The 20,804-nt window shown below is 36.8% G+C and overlaps 1 long non-coding RNA gene across 2 annotated transcripts in view; it reads right to left on the bottom strand.

Annotated features, from left to right (window-relative positions):
* The window catches only part of LOC122144684, a 36,311-nt gene that overhangs the window by 5,529 nt on the left and 9,978 nt on the right, over positions 1 to 20,804 (bottom strand). For both annotated transcript variants that reach the window (XR_006159819.1, XR_006159816.1), the window contains exon 2: positions 20,277 to 20,322. This is a non-coding gene — a long non-coding RNA (uncharacterized LOC122144684). The remainder of the gene's footprint in view (positions 1 to 20,276; positions 20,323 to 20,804) is intronic.

Below are 20,804 nucleotides of genomic sequence, written 5' to 3'. Positions count from 1 at the left end.
GATTGCTGAATCTCCAGAATCAACGCTTAATAAAATATCATTATAAACTTGTAAAAGCGATGATTCAGTACTGTGTTGTGCTCTAAAACCTGACTGGAAAACTTCAAACACTGAATTTCTCATTAAGAAGGTCTGTAATTGGATAAAAACTAACTTCTCCAGAACTTTCGAAAGGAAAGGTAGTTTTGAAATCAGTCTGAAATGAGAAAACTCTGTAGGGTCCAAATTAGTTTTTTTCAAAACAGGCTACACTACAGCATGTTTAAAAGAAGATGGTACAAAGCCCGTAGACAGGCAACAATTTATTATAGTCAAAATCCTTGGGCCAATAACATTAAAAACCTGTTTAAAAATGCGTGTAGTTGAAACGTAGACTTCAAATTTTCAACAATCTCAGCTAACACTGGGAGAGAAACAGGTTCAAACTGATAAAAAAGAGCAGAGCATGAAGCAGTTGAAACCGATGGATCATAATCAGGCAACTGAATAGAAGATCTAGTATTGGCTATATTTTCTCAATAAAGTGATTACGAAAGTTTTCACATGTTTGCAGAGAGACATCAATACAGTCAGATGCAGGAGTTCAAGGTACTAAATAAAACTCTGGGGTTGCAACGATTTTTTTCAATAATATCAGAAAAATAAATGGCCCTCAATCTTTTGACCATTATCTGATGTTTTGACAGTGAACCCCTAAAAATATCATAAGAAACTTGAAGCTTGTCCTTCCATTTGTGTTCCGCGCGCCTACAGACCCGTCGGAGTGCACAAGTAGAATCATTTAACCATGGTTCTGATTTAGATTTAATGCGCCTAACCTTTAGTGGTGCAATAGAGAAAAAAATAACTCTTCACCACTTAAGTGAGAAGGAGAGCTTCCACGATTCACATAAAAAAAAAAAAAACATTTCTGTACAAATTACAAAAATCAAGAACAGTCACAGAATTCACTCTACGTAGCCGGCATGCAGTTACACATGGTTTAACAGCAGGTCTTGGAAAGGAAACTCAGGCTTGTGATCGGAGAAGCCATTATCAATAATTTTAACCTCACATTCAGCTTAATCATAGGACAGGATAAGATCCAGTGTGTGGCCATGTTCATGTGCTGGACCTGTCACAGACTGAACGAGATTAAATGAGTAAATAAGATTTAAAAAGTCTTTAGCCCGTGCGTTCGAGGGACAGCAAACATGTATGTTAAAATCTCCTAGAATGAGGATTCTGTCATAAGTAGTCATAATTCCTCCTAAAAATTCGGTAAACTCAGTAATAAATTCCTTGTTTAATTTGGGTGGTCTGTAAACCAGCGCACATAGCACATGGTTTGTTGAGTCAACATGCATCAATTGGTAATTCAAAACTAGAATAGACATCAGGCTGCAAGCTCAGGCCATTCTGACCAAGATCGAATCGTGAGCCAATGTACAAAATGTATATGTTTCATGGTTTTAATTGATTAGTCATGCTTTTTGATTAATAAACTTTCATTTAACTATTAAAAAGGAGTCAAGAAAAATTTAAACGAAAAAAAAAAACAGAATTCAGAAAAATGAAAACGGAAAAAACAGAATTTGGAAAAAGAATAAAATGGAATTTAGGAAAAAATAAAACATATATCAAAAAATAAAACGGATTTCATAGGGCCCTAGGTTGAATGTCAATAAATTAGGTTGACATCTACTCGCAAACAATTGCAACATAATGAAATTGTCTGTTGGAGCTTATAAGGGGGGCGAGGAGGGCACAAAGAGGCTTTTTAAGTCTCTTCCACATCCTGCTCCTCTTGAATCTAAATGAGCAGATTTGACTTTCAGGTGTCTGCCAAGCCCCCTTGTCTGCCCCTTGTCTGCCCCTTGTTTGCCCTGTGCCCGCTCTTCTTCTCTCCCCCCTCAACCCTCTCGCCTGCCTTAGCCCATGCCAAGATTTAAGAGTGGGCCTCCAACATAAGGGTGAACAAAGAGGGCATTAGGATAGGGGGTAGTGTCCGTCGCTGCAGGTTCCAACACAGAGGAACAAAGAGGGAGAAAAGACGGATGCAAAGAGTGAAAGTATAAGCAATATGAAACATTAACTAAGTGAACATAAAAGATTTAGGCTACTTATAATGTTAAGAAAGGGGGTTTTGTTCCAAAAACTGTCAATGTAGATTTATGGCCATTTTCAGCAATTTATGCCAAAATGCCCTGCACAACCTGCTAAAAAAAGATCAGTCTGAAATGGACCTTGTTAAAAATAAACTTCAGCCACTTGTTTCTAACAATGGGATTCTTCAGAAGCATACGCAGAGCAGCAGGTGGAAAAGCACAAGGTTTGACAGACAGATAGGTATAGTATATATATATATATATATATATATATACATATATAGCTACAGATTAAACACACCCACAGTGCTTGCCATATCACTTTTCACTGTGCTTATTTGTTGCTACTACGGTTGTTTTATGTTTTTGTGTGGTTCAGAGGTGCAACAAGATCTTATGACAGGGGTGTGCAAGATGCCTTAGTTCTCTCATTCCTTTGTGAAGGCTACAATTTTTTATTTAACAGCTATATTTAAACTGTCATGCTAAATAAAATGGGTAATATGTGCATAAAATTTTCCAAGTTGGGTCAACTACATAAAGGTTCTTTAGTGTCTGTGTTTTTTTTTATCTTTGCATTTATTTTTCCACTGAATAGTTTTTAAAAAGAACAGTAAAAAATCTTGTATACACCTAAAAATAAAGGTTCCAAAACAGGGTTTACACAGTAATGCAATAGAAGAAAAATTTTCACCCAAAGAACTTTACACTGAATAGTTTTTAAAAAGAACAGTTTTTTTTTTGTAGATTTTTTTCCAAAACTTTTTCCCCCTAGTATGAAGAACCTTTTGTGGACTGAAAAGTTCCCGTGGATGTTAAAGGTTATTCATGGAACCATAGATGCCAATAAAGAACATTTATTTTTACTAGTGTAGAAGAATTTTGCACTCGTTGTGCACTAATTCCTAGGTGGCCATGAAAAAAAAAAAACATGACAGAACAACCAGTTATTTAATCACACAACGAAATTAATCACTCCCAAAAACATCCTATCTGTGAAAACTAGATGTAGACAGGTTTAAAGAAAAGTGTCATGAAATCACCTTAGGCACCCTTACCTATACATGAGTTCACCAGCGGCAAAAGCTCTGGGACATTATGGTTACATTTTAATAAAAATCTTTGACGCTATACATATTCCCAACAAGAGGGCAGGTTTGAGACGTACTAAGCCGCACTCCAAAGCACAACTGCCTATAATGACCATTAACCTCAACAGGAAGAACAATGGTGTCTTGTCCTCAATGGCTCCAAGCCTGTTTATGGTGACATACCGGTGAGGTCTTATTGGTTTTCAAAGAAAAAGCCTTGGCAGTGGTTCTGAGAAGTCAAATCCTCTGAAGCCAGAAGAGAGCAATATAAGAAAGAACACCCACTCAGCACAAACATGGTATGGAAGAGAGATACAGATTAAGTGATAAAAACATGCCCATGAGAAGAATAAGCAATGACTCGGGTGAGCACTTGAGTCATTAAAACCATCTGTGTCTAGCTGCCTGGTCAGCAAGCAAATGACAAGCAGCATCTATTTTCATAGAGGTAAAAACATGTTTTTGCATTTTTTTTCTTTCCCTATCTGTCACAAAAAATAGTTTGAAGAGGTAGAAGTATTTTTCACTCCAGCAAATCAATTGATTTATATATCATAGCTCTTAAGCTATTAAAAGTAATTCACTATTATAGAGAAATCTACAATTAAAAAGGAAACAGCTAAATATGTAATGCTGAATTTTAATTATGCATTCAGAAAACAAACTGCTCCTGCTTTAATTACCAAAAAAAACAGATGTTCATTCAAGAGGAAAAAAATTACTGAAACTTTGAGCGTTCGAAGTAGGAAACTAGCTTAGTATAAAAAAAATCTTTAAATAAAGTTGCAAGTTTTCAAGGCATCTATCTAATTTAGTCTAGCTTCCAGTAAAAGAAAACAAAAAACAATTCAACAATGTAAAATTTAGAAACCAATGCACTATTTAACAAATGGTAAAAGTCAGGTAACCTTGAAATGTGCTTGTCTTAACAAACTTGTCTTACATTATATTTTATACATGATTGGAATCAATCAGTCTGACTATGTTGACATAATTTTACATTTTACCCGATCAGATCAGGTAGCTTCTTTACTTTTAACCATTAACCAAATTATACAATTACTATTTTCCTGTTTTTAAGTTTTCTCGCCTCCCTTTCCTGTTTAATACAACAGTATAAAGTGAGTGATTAAACACAGCTAAAGTTTCTAATATAATACAAACAAATATGAAGATAGTTGTAATTGTGTGCTGGTACTCAATTCATTCACTGCTTTCCTTTCTTTTTTCTTTCCCGTTCTAGGTTTCTCTTATCTCTCTGTCGGATATTCTCCTCATGTTCTACTGCGGCACCCACACTCCAGTCCTCCCTATTAATCTAGCACTCAGATACACAGCGTTGTCACTGTCTTCCATTCCCAGGATGCACTGCCACAGAACTTAAGTCAAGAGATTTCCAGACTCTTTACTGTAAAAGAGTGTCATGAACTACTAATTTCATTACATTGTCATATCAGTACCTAAGCACTATCTTTGGTCGATGAATGGTAGTTGCATTTCATACCAATGCTGTGCCATGAGACTGAGTAACTGACAACAGATTGGATCAGCAGCAAAGATGATACAGCACTGATCAGATTAGAGCCAGTTAACCTCTTATTATTACCTTTTCTGAAATAAGCCTTTAGGACAAAAGACGTTTCAACAACTCAACAAATATTTACAGTCACCAAATAAATACAATATATTCCATACAGAAAAGCCCAAAAGAGTGGCAGTAACTAAATTTGCAATCAGCACTGCAGTGCATGAAACTGTGTAGCTCTGTCCCAAAATCTAGTAAGCTGCTTCGTAATTTATTTCAATAAAAAATGTCATAAATCGATCTTCCAGTGAGTCTCTCTAGTGACCCTCCCATCATTCAGCAGTGTAATCTCCGCCCCTTTATTACAATTGGCTGCAAGTTCACTTTTTTTTCTTTCTCAATATGTTTCACTTAGGATGTACATCACAATATGGAAGCTTGTGTTATTGTTGTGACTTTAAGTAATTAAGTTGGCTCAAATTTTTATTTTCAGTGAGATGGTTGTATTTGTTGTAATGTTGCATTCTAGGATTGTGATGGCCCTGAATTAAATTTTGGCCAAAATGAGTTATTTCAGGTATTAGTAGGAATCCACAATATATCAGCTCAGTTGATTGCCAATATTACATATTTGGTATCAGTTCTGAGCAATATTGGATATTTAATTGCTTAAATCTTAAAATTTAAGATTTAGATCATCATCTAGAACTAACTTAAAAGGAAAGTGATAAATTATGGCAATGATTTAACTATTTAAGCAGAATCCCAAGGCCCCTCAATTATTATAAGGGATTACTTTTACTTATAAAAACAGTAGCCTATGCTTTAGAAGCTTTTAAAATGAATAATCCTCCATTTTTACTATTGTAATGTTGTGATGCCTAAATTCACTTACAGCACAAAAATGATCAATGTATTTATTTTTAACAAAGTATATGGAGTATAGATTTATAATATTGCTCATTTATCAGTTATTGTCCATAACACACACAGACACACACACACACACACAAATAATATTGGCCAAAATTTCATTAGCTGTGTATCTCTAATTTTAGGAGGCACCTAAAAGGTAACAGCCTTTTAATGTGCCTATGAGACCTTAAAAGTTTGCCTTTATTGAGACAACTCACAAGATCACTAGAGCACATGACTTTTTTCACATCCAGTAATGCAATATTTTCTCAATATCTACCAGTAGGTCAATATACTCACACGGCATGAAAACAACAATAAAAACAATAATCAGATTGTAATAATAAAATCTTCCAAAGTGGCATAAACAGTTAAATCCCTTTTAGACTGAAGCAGGCAGGTGGCTAAAGAGACAAAAATTGAGACAAAGAAAGAAAACAGCCAGAGACCTTCTTAGGAAGGCATGAGGTTAGACCAGGAGGAAATGTGTGGGTGGGGGGGGGTGCTAATTACAATATTAATCAAGCTTAAATTTCAATTCATCTCCTGTAACCGTCACACACGCTCACTAATCAGACGAGCAATGCAGCCAACTACACAGTATTAACACATCTCAGCCCCTCGGCAGGATAGAAAGAAAGGGAGAAAGGGGCTGATGAAGAAATGCATAATGTCTCAGTGAAATCAAACTGACTGATGCCTCTCATCCAACCAGAAAATCAGCACAGCACTGACAGAGAAAAAAAAGGGTGGGGTGGGGGGTGGGGTCGGATATATTCCATGTGCCAAAGTAGGGAAAGGATTGGTTGTATACGGTGGTGAATATTTCAAAAGGATGCATCTTGACGAGGGACTCTGGGTGCATTATTCAACAGACATTTATCTTCAAGACCACTAAAGCTGCAGGAAAACCTTTTTGGTTACATCTTCATTCAATTCTAAAGCTGTTGAATCAGTCTTTATAACAGCGGAGACTGTAAGAGCTTTTATTCAGTGTTCTTTCATCCTTTTGCTATATCACTGATATTATTATTGCAGAATTATGCACATAAGTGATTATTATGATAGTACCTGTGCTTTGGCAATAAATAACAAAGCCTGAATTGAAATAAAAAGAAAAAGAGAGAGAAAATGGGTTAGAGACAGACAGAGAGAGCTGAGTAGGTGGTTGCTGGGACTCAAGGGGACACAATCTACTAATTCATCTCATTCCAGTTCCTTTTCCAGGGGGCCGTAAAAAAGATGTCTCAGTAAATTTTAATAATAATATAAAAGCCCCTCTGGCCTCAAACGTTGGCCTCCCTTCTCCCCTCTCTCTTTAGAGCAGGGGCTTGAGTTCAGCTCAGATTTGGAATGAAAAAGAGTTCAGGAATGCTCATTGTCTGAGGTAAGTGCCCCTCTTGGTTGCTTGCTTGTGTTCTTACTCTCTCTCATTTTTCTCTCTCTCGCTTAAGGTTTCCTTCTCTTTACCTTCTGCAACTACCCTTTATCAGTGCCCCATCTCTCTTTTTTGGGCTCTCTCTTTTGACTTCTTTTGTCTGCATCTCCGTCTCATCCTTCTCTCTCTTTCTCTCATTCTCTGTGTCATTTTCAGAAACGGACTCAGTCTCCATGCTCCTTTCCTCTTTAATTTACTCCGGAGGAGAGCGGAGGGGACAGCTCCATGGTTACCTGGCGTTGTGCCATCTCATTACACCGCCAATTGATTCTGGAGCACCGCCACGTCCGTTACCCCTTTCCCTCCCCTCCTTCAGCCCTTATTCACCACCTCCCCTCCTCTCCTCTACCCCCAACAGTCAACCTCCGATTATGCTGCTGAGACTGTCTGCAGTGTGGTCTGAATACTGAGCACCATCTCACATAGACACAGACCTACATACTTCTAAAAACAAGGCTATCGGACCACTTTTCTAATTGGGAACTTTGGATCGTTAAATCCGCTGAGTCACACATGTAAAGTGCAGTGTACGTATATACCTGCGTTGATGACACATGGTGTTTGGTTCGAAACATGTTCGGCAGAGCCCACAAGCCACTTAATTTAGTTTAACATTAGATTTTGCTCTCTCGTCCAATCAAAGAGAAGCTAACTGATCATGTGACTGCTGGTCTGGTAAAATATGGATGAAGCAGGATGAATATCAACCTATCAAGCTCTCTCACTCTCTCCAACTCCTTCGAACACGCCCATTTTCTCTGTCTCAGGTACTGCACAGTGTTTTGTCAGCTCTGCCAATGCAATATGTCAACTGACAATTTATATACAATATATAACATAAAAATGGTTTCCTATGTCTTCATACATGTTTAAAATATAATAATATAATACTAATTATATAGAATAATATATATAATATATAATATATATAAATATATATATAATTTTCTAAAAACCTGAAAAAAAAATAATAATAAAAAATAATAAAATGCAATGATATATACAAAATTAAAATGCATTTATATAATTATAATAATAAATATACAAAAAAGACCATAGACTAGTCATTATCTTAAATACATTTTTCATAACTCCTGACCACTAAGTGGCGCTGCACCGAAACTGCACAGGTAGCCTCAGGTCTTGGTTATTATAACACACACCATGTTTGGTCTCAATACACTAAAGCGCTTTTGGCGGACACATCAATAAATACGCTCACATATGATAGACAGACAAACAGACAGACAGACAGACAGATAGATAGATAGATAGATAGATAGATAGATAGATGTTGCAATGATAGATAGATAGATAGATAGATAGATAGATAGATAGATAGATAGATAGATAGATAGATAGATAGATAGATAGATAGATAGATAGATGATAGATAGCTATAGATAGATAGATGATGATAGATAGATAGATAGATAGATAGATAGATAGATAGATAGATAGATAGATAGATAGATAGATAGATAGATAGATAGATAGATAGATAGATAGATAGATAGATAGATAGATAGAAACAATTTTTTATTAATGATTTGTCAAATAAGGAGCCACTATAACTCTCACAATCCCATTTGCCATGTTACCATCAGATGCCTTAAACTATACAATTATATTGTGGCTGCTCAGAGAGAAAGTGGTAGAGCTATAGAGCCCGAGCTGAAGCTGAGGTGGGCCTCCCCCAAATCGTGGCCCCTTTCCTGTACTCAGCTCGGGTTGTCTGAGGACACGGTGAACCGGGCCACCCGATATGAAGGAGAGGGCCCTGTTAAGGGGCCTGTGAGGGACGCAACGCCGCATCTGGAACTCATGGAATCCTGCCCGGCATGATGGAAAGGGGAGGGAGGAGGACGGGGCACTGTAACTGGTGTCCAAAGGACCAGGACAGGGTACTTTGGATGGATGAGGTGGGGATGGGGGCATAGAGCCAGAGGAACAATGAATTAGAAGGTAACGTTACAATGGACAAGATCAAGGGTAAATAATAAAGGTACTATGTATCCCAACACATACTAAGTAGGGTACTGGGATAGCTAGATGATAATCACAGTTTTAAAACCAAGTTTGCAAAACCAGTCTGGGCTTAATTCACACCCATTTTTGCTGATTAGTCATTCATAACAGTAACATGAATGTTTGAAGTTTAAGCCTCCACAATCTCAGTTTGATCCCCTGTGCTTCTTTCTCTCTCACTTTCCCTCCCTCCCTCCATCTCTTTTGTCAATGCTAGGAGTATATGAATACCCTCACTGTGAGACTTTCTCTCTTTCTGTTCACACTGCTCTGCTCCGCACAGGGATGCCTGAGCGGTGAGGTAAGAGGGCACTATACCTCAGTGAGCCAGAACACACACTCACTTACACACACAAAATCGCACAATGCTTCTCATGCTAAATCACTTGCACACACACAAAATGTCTATATTTTCCCATCTTCAGCTCCAGGACCATTTATAGATTGCTGCTTTATCGTAAACGTTATCTCTAACACTTTAATAAACACCAAAAGGACAAGGAAACAAAACACACAAACACACAAACACACACACAAACATATGCACGCACACACACACACACACACACACACACACACACACACACACACACACACACACACACACACACACACACACACACACACACACACACACACACACACACACAGTAACACTAAGAATGAGTCATGCAGTGATGAAAAGGCAGTCTTTTCAGAATGAACCCTCTGACCCATTCTTCATGTCCAGGAGCCCATTCTCTTTTATCAGGCTCTGACAGATTTCCTTTTCAATAAAACCCATTTAGACACCCAGCACTGGCCCAACGTCCACTATTACAATACAGCAACCTTCTTAAGTGAAACTGCCTCTTATGTGATGATCCAGGGCCAGCTGCCTCAATGCAAATCTTAACCTCAAACTTCAGCAGAGCTCCAGACAAAAAAAAAATCACTTAAGGAGCCATTGGCTCCTATAAGAAAACAAAAATAGGCACCAAATAATTTTTTTTTAAAGTACCACAGCACTTTAGCGCTTCAGTTCACACATTAACGGAACACAGCATGTAGACTAAAGATCTTGATAACAAAAATCCATATAAGTATCGATTGTAAACATTTTTTAAGTCATAACGTACATTTATATAGTCGCCAATGACAATCTCAGCAAAAATATCACTCGCAAATGAATATTTTTGGTCACAAATGCAACCGTTTTAGTCGCAGTCTGGCGCTCTGTTCAGGATAGGTAAAAAAAAAAATGAAATGAAAACTGAGATTAAAAGGGAAACAAAACAGTAAGAGGAGAGGCTACAAAAGAAGTTGTTGCAGCAACCGTAACTTTAATGACACAATAACCGTAAGCTCTTGTGTTCTGATTGACAAATGACAGGTTGTGACTGACAAGCACAGAAAAGTTAGTCCAAAGACAAAATAGTTGACTGATTATGTGCATGTCCTGAAATGAATGGGAACTTGAATGTAAAAAAAAAAGCCAACAAATAAAAATACAAACACAACACATACCAAACCAAACAATAACAAACCACAGAATAATAAACCTATCCAGTGAGTTTTCTCGCACATGATCAACTGGCTAAAAGGACATATGTGGAAAACCTTGTGATTCAGATGTGATCCCAGCATTCAACAATGTAATTTAAATCATTTACGCTTTGACTTTGCTAGTAAAGGTTGCAGTTAACTGGCAAATTGTATGTTATGGTTATGCTGCAAAACATCCCTACCATATATTGACAAATCTCTTTCAAATTTCTCTCCAGAAAAGGAAAAAATAAAGAAAAGCTTGTTCGCAAACAGAAACACGGAGTAAATGAATGGACAAATTGGAACATCTCCCAACATGTTAACAAATACCAGAACAAGAGAGACTGTTAAAGTGCTGGAGAAAATGACCAACACTCACAAATAGCTTAAAGGAGCCTTTCATCCAAAAAGAAAATTCTGTCATTATACCCATCCTCATGTCACTCCAAACCCATATGGTGTTTTTCCGTGGAGGACATAAAAGCAGAAATTTGATGGCAGTTCATCAAGACCACAACTGTAAGTTGAAAAAAAACACCAACAACAAATGAACCATAAAATTTGTCTACATGATTCATACACTATCTTTCTGCCATTCACTGATGGTCTTCCCTTCAGCGATATTCTTAAATCTCACATTCAAAAAAGGGAATCATTACTGCATTGCACGGGACCACTTCTATGGTACTTTATGACGTTTGATTCAGTGGCGTAGTCCAAAAAAACAAACAAAAAAAAAAAACCTCATGAACATATATGTTTTTATGTTGTTGTTGGCTTACTAATTTATATAGTAATACAAATTTTGTGCATTAAAATTGGTTGCCATATTTTATTTTGCAAGTAGTCTACTGCATGGATTCAGTAGTCCCAGGTCTTTGGAATTATATTCATTGTGAAAAGTGCTTTACAGATAATTCTGAATTTAATGTTTTATTTTATGCAAGCGGGTAGAAAAATACTTAACATGAAACAAATATTTCCAGATCATATTTCCTTAAATCTACTTTGGCTTTAGTACAGTGGCAATATAAAAGCCAATTATTTAATTATAATATGATGCCTAATATTTTTCTGCCACTGTATAAGTGGGTCTTTATATATGTAAAAATATATTTTATAATATAGGAAGGGAATTTTAACTCCTGCAAGAGGATTTTGCAGCATGTAAGTTTTATATAAATTCTGAATGAATTATTTACAGCATAGAAAGTGCACAAAGAGCACTCTCTTTATAATCATTAGCTGTCACTCATTTCTGTTTCAGTGTAATCAGTGAATCTCTCTACACTGTACAAAAAATCTATTATTTACATTGTGTCTACACTTTGTCAATAATAAGATGATGTTCAAGCTGGCACAGATGAGCACTGGACAAAAGCTCCAGCATTTTGAACAGTGAGTGGATTTCAACTGAAAGGTCTCTGGTTGGTCATTGTGTTCAAGAAATTGTGATTGGCTTCATTGCTCAAAACAGTAAAAGCACGTTGTAAATAGAAACCTATGATGCTCTCCAGAGTGCAAACACAGATACGCACTGGATAGATTGCCAGATCTGTTTTGCCAATATGTTATTACTACAGCTTTAGCTGAGGGTGTGTTTGCTATCTTCTGAGGGTGCTTAGCACCCTCTAGCACCCCTGTAGAACCAGACCTGAAAGGGCTTATTATATTTTGGGGTCCTTGGCATTAAACAGTTGTCAAAAAGTCTCTAAAAATTCTAATTTTGCGTTCCACTGAAGAACAAAAGTTAAACGGCTTGTGGAACAACAGGAGGATGCATAAATAATATCAGAATTACAATTTTGGGGTAAACAATCCCTTTGAAGTAGCCCTTAACATTGAGCAATTCTCACTAGTGAGAGGACTTTACAACCTGAGAGGCTGTGCATTTACCACGGTTTGTGTTTTTGTGGCTGTAACTAAGAACAGTTACGGAAAAGAGCAAAACAGGATGACGTGAGTTCTGAAGTGACACTGTAGTGCACTACAAAGAGCTTGGGTGAAAATAGTGGGCAGTGACACACCATTTCCCAACACTTTGGAATACATTAAGAAACCTATATTTGTAAACACATTTAACATTTCTGGGATGGTGATTAAATCACCATTGTGGTCAGTCCTTACAGTACCACTCTGAGATCTTAGTAGTAGGGGTGTTGACCAGAGAGAAGAGTCAGTCTTAGAGTGTGTTTACATAGGCTATAGAGCTGTAATGTTTCAGCTGAGAGGGAGCAGAAGTGCCTGCCGTTCCCCTAATGGGACTCAGAATAAAATCAGACAGAAAAGGCCTAATTATGACAAGACTATGATCCCTCAGCAACAAAAGAGGAAAGGAAGAGACAGACGAAGTGTGACAAGATAAAGGGATAAAAGAAAGAACAAAAGGACTGATCTTACTTTTCCTTTATTTACTTTTTATTTTCTTAAGTTATTTAATATAAAACAAACTTGCCTTAAAACCTAAAAACAGCCATACACACAAAAACCAAATCTTAAAAAAAGTAAAACTGAATAAAAAAAATATATATATATATAACAGCAATTATACACCAAAAAAAAAAACAAAACAAAAAAAAAAAAAAAAAAAAATATATAACAGCAATTATACACTGATAAAATCACAAAAAAAGTGAAATCTTGGTTTTCAAAATCTTATTATTTTATTTATTTATTTATTTATTTTATTTGCTTTTGCATTGTATGGTCTGAAAAACTAATGACCTCCACTAACTGAACCTTCCACAGTTTTTGCTGAATTCTCATTCTCTTCTTACAGGTCTGGCACATTCACCAATTGAGAATGGAGGAGGAGTGACACACTAAATAGCTGCACTAAATTGATTTACATTTTGGCAGCAAATCAACTTGAAGCTATCTGAAATACACAAAGGCGCATCCTGTAAACATGAACAATATTAGCTACAGTTAATGAGCAACTTTACAGCGTAAAACAGATTCACCAAGAGTAATGTTCTCAAACAGGTTTCCTGAACCCTCCCCCCATCTTCAATTGGCTTGACAATCAGACAGTCCTGCCTAAAACTCAGTCAACAAAGTCAGTCAACAAAGTCACATTGTTTATACCTTTTATTGGGATCAACCCTTTGCAAACTACACTATGAAAAGAAACAGTGTGTTGTTCCTCAGCTTTAATTAAAAGTTTCCACACTTTTTTACTAATGATTTTCCATGACTTTCTCAACCCTGCAAGTGCAATTTTATTTTCATGACCATGGCATGGGGGAAAAATAATCAAAAATAATCTTTGAAAGTATTAATATATGTCGAAAAATACAAGATCATTTAGCAAGAGACATTCCATCACTTCACAGATGGCCTGGCTTGTTTTAATCTTATCTTGGCATGAATCTCATGTCTAAAAGCCACTTATGTTTCTGTTTTCAAGTGAAGTAGTCAAGAAATGTTTTAAGGTTAAATATGTTGGGACCTCAACAAAATACTAATCCAGCCAAAAGACTCAAGTACTATTAAAACATTATCACACATTACTTTAAAGATTTACATCACCACTGTCACCTATTTAATGTCAACTGCAAAATCCTTTTATATAACAATTGTGTGAACAATGTTAGTTGTCCAAAAAAAAAAAAAAAGAAAAGTAAACAAACCCCCCAGAATTTTTAAAACCTTTAATACTGTACTTATTTACAGTAATGCAGCAAGGTATAATATTCTTGTCTGAATCAGAAAATGTTTGATAAATATACAGTTACTCCCTTCATCTGTGAGATTTTACAATAAAAATGTCAAAAAAATAAAACAGTTTAAATACATTAACAGTGTAACAGCAGTTAAGCATGTGTCAAATACTGACTAGTAAAATCCAATGGTAATTTCAAATACAAGTCTATCTGTTCCCTCCATGTATCACATTTAATTTTGGTTAGTCTCTGTACATGGTAAATATCTGTTTGAGAACAGGAATCAAACTTTTTTTTTAATCAGCCAGTATCCAAATGGAGAATCTCTGGAAAATATGTTATTTACATTATATTTAAGCATTTGAATTGACACACTTTGTGTGTGCACAATGAGGCAATGCAAACATAAAATGAATTTGCAATCACGTCTGAGTTTTGACAATATTCTAATACTCAGTCTTGAGACTGAGTGCTTGTTGCCCGTTTGGATTTCTCTGCACACATCTCATCATACATATAGAGCTGTTGTGGTGTATCCTCAACCTTAAAAGTGAGCTCTTCTGGCAAGACATCACAAATATGATTAAACTTAATGTTACATTAAATTTTACATGCATGCATTTTTCCCAAAGTTTCTGTTATCAGATATGTTTTCTATCTGAATGTTCAGCCTCTTCTCGTGACTGAAAATGCTCTTTTCTGGTTAAATTTTGGTGCATATTTACTTATTATTCAAATTGTCAGTCCTGTAAAGTAGTTATCAAATTACTGAAAAAACCCCTGCTTATACACCTCAAACTAATTTCAATTTAAGTCTACTTTAATGTGTATGAAATTTCATAGATTAATGTTATGAATATATTACCATCTAATACTGATGGACTACAGTGCTGTTTTAAATCATAGTAAATTTGCTTACTAATACGAAATTTGAGGTGAGGTCTCAGAGTTTACTAAAATAATTAGAAATTACTTCGGCACTGATCAAAACACTGAGATATATATATATATATACACAGCCAGGATGTTTCCATTAGTTTTCAACATTTTGTGTACATTACATATGAGTAGGTTTATGTTAGCCTCACTTGGGAGTGAGTGGACCTTAACTTCAACCTTCAACCTCAACTAACTCATTTCACAGATGAAAGAAACTATCTAGAAAAACAAACAATCATGAAAGACTTTTTTCCCCTGAATTATCTCATGCTTACAGCAAATTATCTCAGTGTTCAGTGAATGACGGCCCTTGGGGTTATATTGTTTGCGTGTGTGTTCATCCTGCCTTTCTGTATGAGTCACAGAGCACTTTCACTGCTGGCTCAGACTACTAAACAATGTGATTACTCCAGCTGTCATTAAATCGAGCGATTTACGCTGAAAACCCAGTGCATGGCTCCTGAGTCACATCCTCTATTCGAACCTGCACATATACCTCATGACTGCTCGTATCTGACACTGAGTCATACCTGCAACACACACATTTTTAGAAGAACACACCCAGACAATCTGAACCACACACACATAAAATGGTTAAAGAGTAATGCGCTACTCATACACATACTTTTGCAGAATCATACCAACTGATCAAATTCAGCACACACCTGTCATTCATCACTCAAATCTCCTATCTTTCCACTCACATACAGTATGCTTAGATTCACAATATTGCCTTTTTTCTCTCAATGTCTATCTTTCGCATTTGGTGAAAAAGAGATGGCAGAAAGTCAGTCAGAGGGATATAGTGAGGTGGAGGGTGAGGGATGTGCTGCATTCTTCAGCAGGCATTCTTCAGTGGGATAATGTGTTGGTATGAGCAGTATGTGGCGATCTGCTAATAATAAAATCTCTGATACAGATACGAACAGAGATATAAGTATATAGACACGCAGGACTATCCAAACAAACACACATACGCCTAGTCCAACAGTAAATACTGTGTGCTTTACTACTATGAATTATTGTGCATTATGTGGTGACAGTAAAAAGTGCCTGGCATATAGAAGCATGACATCATGGTCATACAAGCAGAAACATTAAAAATATCACTGAAGGCACTGGTTCTCAACCTCAGTGCCAAAGCAAAATTTTAAAGGGCCAAAGGGGGTTTAATATATAATTTAATTTTTATATATATATATATATATATATATATATATATAAATATATATATATATATATATAAAATATATATATTTAATTATAAAACACTCAATTACATTTTTTATAATGAACAAAATACAGAATCAGAAAAATATTTTTCTTTCCACTCAATTACATTATTTTATAATGAAGAAAATACAGAATCAGAAAATTTTGTTTCAGCAGAAACTTCAGAAGAAATATATTACGTAACCAATATAATAGGATTTTTGTTGGACAATGGGGTTTCAAGGCAAAAAGGATCTGAACCACTGATATAAGACCTTATTTACCTTGAGGCTGTAACTATAAACCAACAATATCAAATAGCCCTTCAAACAAGTGGCTTCCCAACACTGATATAATGAGAGTTGCAGTGAACAAAAATAAATAAATACAATATTGAAAAATGGTTACATTCACAAAAATATTGCATGCATGTTTCTGCATGCTGACAAGTACTTTTATACCAACTCAATCCAAAACATCTTCTAATCCTATGATATAGACAATTCTACTGAATTTACAGTAAGACCATGTACAGGTCTAACAACAGTGAAACCAAAATTTATATAAACACCTTCAACATTTCACACATTATCACAGTTTGCTATAGTTTAGAAAATAGTAATAAAATATGACACGAACCCAGGTCAGGTCAAAATGTCTGAATAATCCTAAATTTTTATAAATTTTACTGGTAGTCCACCGTATGAAGAATTCCTGTGTATAATATGTCACAGTTTACTTTATTTTGCTATCCTCACTTACATGAATGAACTATAATGTCCTGCACCCACTAGTAAAAAATATCAAAAATTATATCTAGTGTCTAAATAATTTTTGGTAAGACTATATGTTTTACCATTTATGATACACAGTTGTAGACAAACAAAAAAGATGCAACAAACCTCAATAACTTTAACTGGAAATTTCTGTATTTGCCAAAGTTCTCATTATAAGAACCCTGTAAACACAACTTTGTTTCCTGGCAAGCCTTAAAAAAATTGGTGCATTACAATGGAAATTGCATGAACAGAGTCAATCAAACTGGAGCCTGTGATTCTACGAAAGCCTTTTCCACGAAAACAATGGTCACGATAAACCGTAAACAGATATTAATAGGGTTTCATCACATTTCCATCTGGAGATCTCCTTTAACACAGACCAGATTAAGACTGCATATATATTACAAAGTGCACCAAAGCGCAATGCAATGAGAAATGTCAATGTCTATATACACAAAGATGACTATTTAGGCAGGACTGGGTTTCTCAGAGGACCCCAATATTGGTTAAAAAATAAAAGGTACACTGTCAAAATACCTTTAGGGGTGCAACAGCTTGTCACTGGGATGATCACCTTAAAGGTACCTTATCCACTTCTAAATATTCACATTAGTACCTTATAGTAAGGTACCAATATGCACCACAATATACAAAGGTGTACCCTTGAGGGTTCAGCTCCAGTGACAAGCTAAAGGTGCAATTCTTAATCTTCATTTTTAAGTTTATCTGTGAAACACAAATTTACCTGACCTTCTTCTTTGTACACTATTGCACCAATGGATGTGTGTGCATTTTAAGTCTATTTTCCTGAATGTGTTCTGTGTGTGTGGTGTCTGAGAGGACTCTTGAGGAGATAAAACTGTAGCCAGTGAACGTAAGACAGAAGATGAAAAGATGGAGAGATGAACAGACAGAAGGACTCTGCCGTCATGAAGCAGAATGCAAAGCATTGCAGCTGAACTCATTCAATCACCTCTTCCCTTCCTCTATTGAAACAGACAGAAGGATAGATAGACTCTCAATGTGTGTGGGAGCTCTACTCTCTGCCCATTCCTCCATCACCTCCGCTCCGCCTGGGTCATTCGTCTATTGATGGCTGGAAAAGGATGAGCGGTATGAAGCGGAGGAGTCAGTCTGCTACACTAACCAATTTCTCACTTGTGAGTGAACTTGGCGAGTCTTGGCAGGAAGATGCATCGAGTGTGTCTGCCTCCTGCCCTGAGGTCCAGAAATCATAATGTGGGTGTTACTATTCAAAGAACACAGGCAGTTTTCATATTGTTACAAAAATGGTATGTCTGCTCAACGTTTGAGTGTGCGCACATGTGAATCAGTCTCTGTGACTGTGCCAGACAAACAGCGTTTGAGAATGATCAATAAGTGCAGCAACAGTCAATACTCGTTGCTTCCTGTCCGACAAACAACATGTTCCTTTCTCTTCTGTCTATCTCGATTTCTATTCTTCTCCCTCGTGCCGAGTCAATCTCTCCATCTTTCATTTCCTTTGTCTTTCGCCTTGTCTCTCTCTTCCCACAACCCCCCCCCCCCACCACCACCACACACACACCCACCTGCTTGCTCTACTGCAGTGTGCTCTGATTGGATAAAAGCTTGTCTCGAACCACTTTAACTTTGTCCGAGTTGGTTATACCATTGGCTGTCTCAACCAGGCCTGGGCGAGAGAAAAAGGGAGGGTGGGGGGCATTCCCCTCGGTCCCGTACTCACTGTGGGGAGGGCGCAGTGGGCATGACTTCGCAAGCTAGGCCCAGGCAGATTGGCGGCCTGCCTGGATAGGACTGGATGTAGCCGGACCGGCCTGTTTGGCCTGGAGGCCTTTAGAGATTAAGGTTTATTTGATCGGGCACTTCCATGGACAGCTATCCCACAACAAAGATGGGCCCTAAGAGAGTGCCAGGAGACTGCTGAGTCATGTTTTCTTTCTCTCGCTTCATGCACAGATGTGCCGAATCCTGACATGGTTGCGGTTGTTCCAGAAAGCAAATACTTTGGCAATTTTATTAAAATCTCAATATTTTATATAAACCTGTTTATTCCTCAGTTGAATCAAATTGGAACTTTATCCTCATAACTACGACTTTTTATTTCAAAATGTGTCTGCAAAATCTACAAGTGGCATTTTACCCCACTCTACTGCAATATCTCACAATTGTAACTTTATTTCTCCCGAATTGCAACTTTATATTTTACAGTTTTACTTTGTCTTGCAGTTGCAACTTTGTATTTAAAAATGTTACTGAATACTTTGCAAATGCAACTTTATCCACATTGTGACATATCACAATATACCAAATTGCAACTTATATTTTTCATTTCTCCAAATCGTGTCTTTACATCATACAATGTTGCAACTGCAACTTCCTAGTAATTGCAACATTATATTTTGTAATGTGACTTGGTAATCCAACTATATCTCACAATATGACATGCTGTATCTTGCATTTCTCATTACTGCAACTTTATTACAATGTGATTCTCCCAATGTGATGTCACTTGCAATAGCAACTTTTGTGGGGAAAAAAACTCAAGAGAAAAAGAAAGTCAGAGTTACAAGAACATTTTGTGGCATTTTATGCTATCTTGCTATCTGACTATGTCTTATTTTAAACTTTCTCACAAATACTTTTTTTTTTTCACTGTTGGAAACAAGCTTCCATAATATTTAGCTCATTTTTATGTACAGTGATTAAAGGTTCTTTCGTGCTGTCCACGTAGACAATAAGACCTCGTCAGCACACACAAAAGAGAAACTGTAATATGTGGAAGGCCTTTCCAACTATAGAACCACACAGGACACTCAGAATTAAATAGCCGCTGTTCTTATACCCAAATTATGATTATGATATCTGGTTGACTCATGGATTGTGACTACAGAGGGGCGGTGCCACCAACCACTCCCTTTTTGTAACACTGTTGTGCTGTGTCATGTTTTGAAGACTGTTGAACAGACAACTCCAACAGGACGCTGGTGTGACAGTCTGCCATCTGCAGGTTCACTACAATACTGCAATCATACCTATGAATGGACGTACAGTATCACAGCAATCTTACCTCCATGTGCGAAATATTCAGTTCCATGTTGAACTTGCAGATTCATCTGTAAGGGAAATACAAAAACATACCTCAGTCTAGTAAAAGAATATTACAGTTAAACCTTAAAAGAAACATTTTTAAACGTCATGACTCAAAAGTGTCTCAGAAACAGACACTGCAGTTCATGTCTGAACTCAGTGCCTTTGGCTAACTTGGGCAAGTCATGAGACCCCATCTCTCACTCTGCCACAATCTACCTCTATCCCTTCATTTATTTCTCTGTGTACTGTTGAATTATTCTTTTCTCCTGTTCTAAATCTACCTTAGTCCCACCCCCTGCTTTCCTCCCTCCCACATTGTCCTCAGATGCCCCAGCCTGGCGCCCTGTTTAGCTCATGCTGGTGCTTTTCCTGTCTGTGTGTGTGTGTGTGTGTGTGTGTGTGTGTGTGTGTGTGTGTTGTGTGTGTGTGGTGTGGTGTGTGTTGTGTGTGTGGGTGGGTGTGTGTGTCGTAGTGTTTCAGTTTCATTGTGCTTCACTGAATGACA

This window comes from Cyprinus carpio, chromosome A5 (genome assembly GCF_018340385.1).
Source record: "Cyprinus carpio isolate SPL01 chromosome A5, ASM1834038v1, whole genome shotgun sequence".
In the NCBI taxonomy this organism is placed as follows: Eukaryota; Metazoa; Chordata; class Actinopteri; order Cypriniformes; family Cyprinidae; genus Cyprinus; species Cyprinus carpio.
The sequence above is the reverse complement of the archived record's forward strand: the minus strand, read 5'-3'. Positions and strand labels throughout refer to the sequence as shown.